Genomic DNA, 5,821 nt, shown 5'->3' with positions numbered 1-5,821 from the left:
GATCTGGGTTCAACTCCACCCTTGGGTGACAGTGTGGAGCTTACATGTTCTCCCCATGTCTGCGTGGGTTTCTTCTGGGTGTCCAGGTTTACATCTACAGTCCAAAGATGTGCAGGTTAGGTGAACCCAGGCCCCCAGCACTGTGAAGCAGCAGTGTTAACCACTGAGTCACCATGCCGCCCCAAAGGATATTTTCAAATACAACAGTGAGCGTTCTTGCACAATCCCAGTCAGAATGGGAGGAGATATCTTTATAAACTAGGCTGAAGAAGAAATAATACTAACTGAACAAGGAAGCTTTCAATCATGGGATTAAAAGGGGCTTTGCATCAGAATAAAACTTCGCTTGGCTACAGGAATCAAAACTGAACCCAACTCAGCAAGGGGAACCGAGGAATAGGTACTCAAGAAGTATTCGTATTGCAGGTAATTTTAGCCTCAAAATTGGGGTCGATATGGACCTTGTGGAGCGTTCAATGCAAAAGGTCTCAAACCTTATCCTAATCTGCCCGCTTCCATGAAACAGAGTTGTGATGGGGTGGGGGTTTGGGACCACAGAAACCACCAGCCCACACCCAGAATAGTGTGTAGAGTTTTGGTGCAAAGAAAGATTATAATGTCATTGAGTGAGTGTGACAAAGGCTCACCACATTTTTCCTGGGCTGGCAGGAATCTTCTACGGTGACAGACTGAGGGGATGGGACTTCTATCTTTAGAAGAATGAGAGACAAATCCCATTTGAAGCATTTTATTTTTCTTTCAAGAAAGAACAAGATGTGTTGGTCAGAAATGAAGTTTCCACTGACCGGGGAATTTCTCCACTCGGGGGGTGATGAATCTTTGTAATCCTCCACTCTAGGGGCGGTGGAGGCTCTGTCATTGCATGTTCAAGACAGAGATTGATTGGTACCTAGTTATTAAAGATGTCAAGGGATAGGAGAATCATGGGGAAGATTATGTTGAGGTAGAAGATCTGCAATGACCAGGTCGAATGGCAAGTTCGAATGGCAAGTTGGTTTGAGGGGCTGAATAGCCTAGTTCTATCGTCTATGTGCATCATACGTGGCACAATGCATGATACGTGCATAATAGGAGGCCAAAGGCTTCAGATTTTCTCTTCCTCAGCTTTAAACAGCCTGCCAGGTTTGCATTTCCAGGCAGTTAAAATGAAATGAGGACTGCTGCATAGAGGAGGCAGATATCTTCCAACCACTACCTGTGGGCCAGGAGGAGCAGGATGGATGTTCACTTAAACTAGATAGGAACGTAGAACTTGTTGCACACGGGATAAAAGTGGACTCAGACAGACTAAGCAAATGGGCAAGAGCCACGACAGCTTGAATATAATCTAAATAAATGTAAAGTTATTCAGTTTGATCACAAAAGCAGAATGGCAGGATAATCTCTTAAATGGCAAGAGGTTGGGAAGTGTGGGTGTCCAAAAGAATCTGGGTGCCCTTGTCCCCACGTTGCTAAAAAATTAACATGCTAGTGCAGCAAGCAATTAGTGTTCTCCTTTCTATGTTCATTTCAGGGGGATTTGAGTCCTGATGTAATGATTTCTGCTGCTGTTGTTGCACTTTAGGTGGGACTTCACGTGGAGTGTTATGTACAGTTTGTATCTCCTTATCCAAGGGTCACCAGATTAATCCCTGGGACGGTGGGACTATTTCAGGAGGGGAGAGTGAAGAAACTGAGCCAGTACTCTCTACAGTTTTAGTGAATGAGAGGTGACCTTGCTGAAACTTGTAAAGTTCTTACAGGCTATGGCAGATGGTACTAGATAATGCATTTCCACTGGCTGGGGACTCTAAAATGAGGAACATAATCGCAGTAGAAGAGGCAGGCCATTGAGACTGAGGTGAGGTAGAACTTCTTCAATGAAAAGCTTATGAATCTTCAGAATTCTCAACCAGATGGCTGTGGAAGTTCAATCAATGAAGGTTCATGCAGAACTTAGCAAGTTTCTGGAGAGTCAGGGCATGAAGGGATTATAAAGATAACGTCATTTTCCCCACACTGAGGAAATTATTAGCCATGATCTAGAATAGTGGTACAGGCTTGATGGGATGAATGGCCCACTCCCATTCCTACCGTTTACCAGACCCACTGTCCACAGCCTCGACTGCGTTTTGAGGAAACTTTTGTTTTTAGACTTACTGAGATCCCCACCTTATCCCACCACCCCAGCTCCGTCATAATAACACAACTTTCCACGTGGGTTTTTTTGATGGAATAGACCCAGACAGATTGTATCCCTGGGTTGCATAGCCAAAAGAAACAGCTGGAGGAGAAGTAGTTGATTATTTAATAGGAGAAATCTCTCCACTGAGGGTTGAGTGTCTTTGGAATAGTCTACTGCAGACAGCTGTAGATGCTTTATTGTTGCATATATTCCAAGGCTGAGATGAACAGTCTTCAGAGAGAAGAGGAGAGGACAGGAAAGGCAGCTTGAAGCAAACTGTATAGAATATTGAAGCAGGCTCAATAGACATAAGAATTACTCCTACTTGTATTTTTCAGAACATTAAAAATAGTATGACATTAGCATTGCTGCCTCAGTGCTAGGGACCCTGTGCAAAGTCTGCACATTTTCCCTGTGCCAGCATGGGTTTCCATTGGGTGCTCAGTTTCCTCCCACAGTCCCAACGATGCACAGGTTAGGTGGACTGCCCATGCTAACTTGTCCCATAGCATGCAGCTGAGGTGGATTAGCCAGTGAATGTGGTAGGGAGCTAAGTCTGGATAGGATGCTCTTCAGAGGTTCAGTGCAGACTCGATGGACTGAAAGGCCTATTTTGGCACTGTAGGGATTATGATTTCAGCATTTGGGTTCTGGAGGCCTAGATACTTGTCACATTTACAGCAGAAATGCAGTTTTTAAAAAGGAAAAACCACCCCCCTTCAGCACTAGAACAATGTGTTGCTGACACACAAGACCCTTAATCCAAAGATCACCATAAATTTAAGAATGTAATGACTGAAAAAAGTACAGAAAGTGGATGGGAGTTGTTTGTACACTTGCTGCTTGGATCATTAAACTTCAAAGCTTAAAGTCTCTCAGAAGCAGGGTGAAAGCTCACCCAAACACTGCATCTTTTACTTTGTTGACACAGGTCACATTAGCTTCCCATCATATGGGTAATATTATTGATGAGCCTACACTACCATGACCAATTTTAATACAGGGACAAACATCCTGAAGCCCTTTGCAAGCAAACAGACACTAAGATTAAAAAAACCATGAAGGCTGACCAAAATATTTGTCGGATGTGGCTTTAAGAGGAAGGGAAATAAGGATCAAAGGACTAAGGTTAGCTTATGAATGGTACTATTAAAAAACAAAAACATTCTTCCTATAGAATCTTGCAATGTTGATAAAAGATCTTTTCAACAGAGCTTATCATATCACTTTGATGTCAAGAATTAAGATGGGCTCAGTGCCACATCTGTCAAACACCATCCAGTTTTTTGGATAACATTTATTCAGCATGGGCCAATCCCTCTGAAACCTTGCAAACATAAAACAGCCAGTGCAGAAGTGGCTGGAACTGAAACCAAAATTGCAATTGTTGCTCTGTTGTTGCTTGCCAGTAACAATGAACAATGCAGCTCAACGTTCATTCAGAGGCTACTAAAAGCTGTCCATCAACTAAAAGGCTCCTCAATGCAATTGCAGAAGGGGGTGGACTGGACAGAACAGAAGTTGTTTTTACATCATTTCAGATAAAAATCCCTGGTCTTAAGTGTAAAACAAGGCAGCATTTCAGAGGCAAGTAGAAAGATGTTGGCATACATTCATCAGCACTTCCCTTGTTGCAATACCCTTCAGCACTGTATTGAGGAAGCATCATTTGACAGTCATTAACCCAATGGTGATTGATGAATGTAAAAGATCACATATACATGCCCAAACGAGATGAAAGAAGCAGCACATTATAATTCACAGGGAGAATAGGGAAATCTCACCACTTTGTAGATCATTATGTAGTTCCAAGTTGACAAATGGGCAAGGCAATGGGTTAAAGGATCTGCCAGGCCATGAATTGTGCCAAAACAAAGGACTACCACATCAAGAATAGGGCTGTCCATCTTCCAGTATTATCCTAGAGACTGCAGGAAGTGTAGTGTTCTCCTGGGCACTGCTGTTAGCAACCAAGAGAAAAGGCATAAGGGCAGCAAACGTAATATACTAGAGGAAAAATTGTGGCAGGGCAGAGGGGGGAATAAACCTGGATGTTCAGGGATTTAAAAACCATGAGATGTAACCAAGGCTAGCATTTGCTGCCATCTAGTTGCCTGCATGCTGGTGCTGAGTACATTCTTTGCACCGATGCAATCCTTGGGACTGAGGAGGCTCCTGTGGTGCTACATGAAAGACAGTCCAGGTTTTTAAACCAGTGACAGTGAAGAAATGGCAATATACATCCTCACTTGGAACATGGAGGGGATCTTGCAGGTGGTGGTGTTTACAGATACCTACTGACCTTGGTGATCTGGATGAGAGAAACTGATTTTGAGCATGCTCTCAAAAGGAGATTGGTAAGTTGCTGTGGTGCAGCTTGATGATACACACTGCTGCTATTGTGCACCAACAGTGGAAGGGCTGAATGTTTACAATGGCAGGTGGTATACTGATCAGGCAGATTGTGGTGTCCTGGATGGTGTCAAGCTTCTTGTGTTGTAGGAGGTGAATTCATCTAGGCAAAGGGGAAGTATTCTATCACACTAACATGTTTGTAGATGCTAGACAGACTTCAGGGAGTGGAATTCCTCACTTCAGTGTTACGAAAAATTTTACTGGTGCTTGTTCAGACAGGATTTGAATGGCTGGTCTAGCTAAGCTTCTTGTTCATGGGATCTCCCAGCATGTCAACAGTAGGGGATTCAGTGATAGAGAGAGTGTGAATGCCAAGGGACAGGGTTAGTTTGACTTGTTGGAAACAATCAAGTAGCTATACAACACAAATGCTATTTGCCACTCAGCCTAAATCTGAATGTTGTCTCCATCTTGCTGGATGTGGGAAACATACCACTCCAATATCAGGTGCTGCAAATATTACTGAATACTGACACCATGTTCAAGGGACCATCACTGATGAAGCAACTATAGGAACTCCTGCAGCAATGTCCTAGCCCTGCCAGATAATGTCCTGGGGCAGAGCTGATTTGGAGGCCAATCAGGATCATTTCCTTTTATGCTAGTTTTGGCTACTGAAGAGCTGTTCTTAATTCCCACAGACCAGTCGGTGGGTCATGCTCAGCTGAGTTAGCTCCTTTGCCCATATCTGGGCCAAAGCTATACTAGTCAGGAGCTGGATGGCAAAAACAAAAACCAAAAAACCACACCATCTGTAATTATGTTACTGCTGTACAAGCATAACAGCATTACCATGACACTTTCCAGGAGTTTGGTGATGATCAGGAATTGGCTAGTTATGCAACAGCTGGCAGGAGTTGTTTTGAACTTGAATCTCAACAAACAGAAGTGGTTCCAAAGCTACTTAGGGGAATGTGATTCTTCATTAATATGGACAATCAGGAAGAGTGCACTTTAAGGTTGCAGCCCCTATTTGAATAGGGTGACATGTGTAAATACATTGATAGAAAGAATCCAAATTTCAAGAGGGGTCAGAAAGTCACTCTGGAACACAGACCTAAAATGTATCAGTTACAGTCACAGCTTTTTGGAACTATGAGCTGAGTCTAGGCAAACTTTTAGTATGTCAAGTGGATTAATGGGGCTATACAGAGTTTAACAACAAGCAATAAAAAAGTTTTAAATTCAGAAAACACTGGACTTTAGTTGCAAAGAAACAAA

Source organism: Rhincodon typus, chromosome 25 (genome assembly GCF_021869965.1).
Source record: "Rhincodon typus isolate 14 chromosome 25, sRhiTyp1.1, whole genome shotgun sequence".
Classification (NCBI taxonomy): Eukaryota; Metazoa; Chordata; class Chondrichthyes; order Orectolobiformes; family Rhincodontidae; genus Rhincodon; species Rhincodon typus.
The sequence above is the reverse complement of the archived record's forward strand: the minus strand, read 5'-3'. Positions refer to the sequence as shown.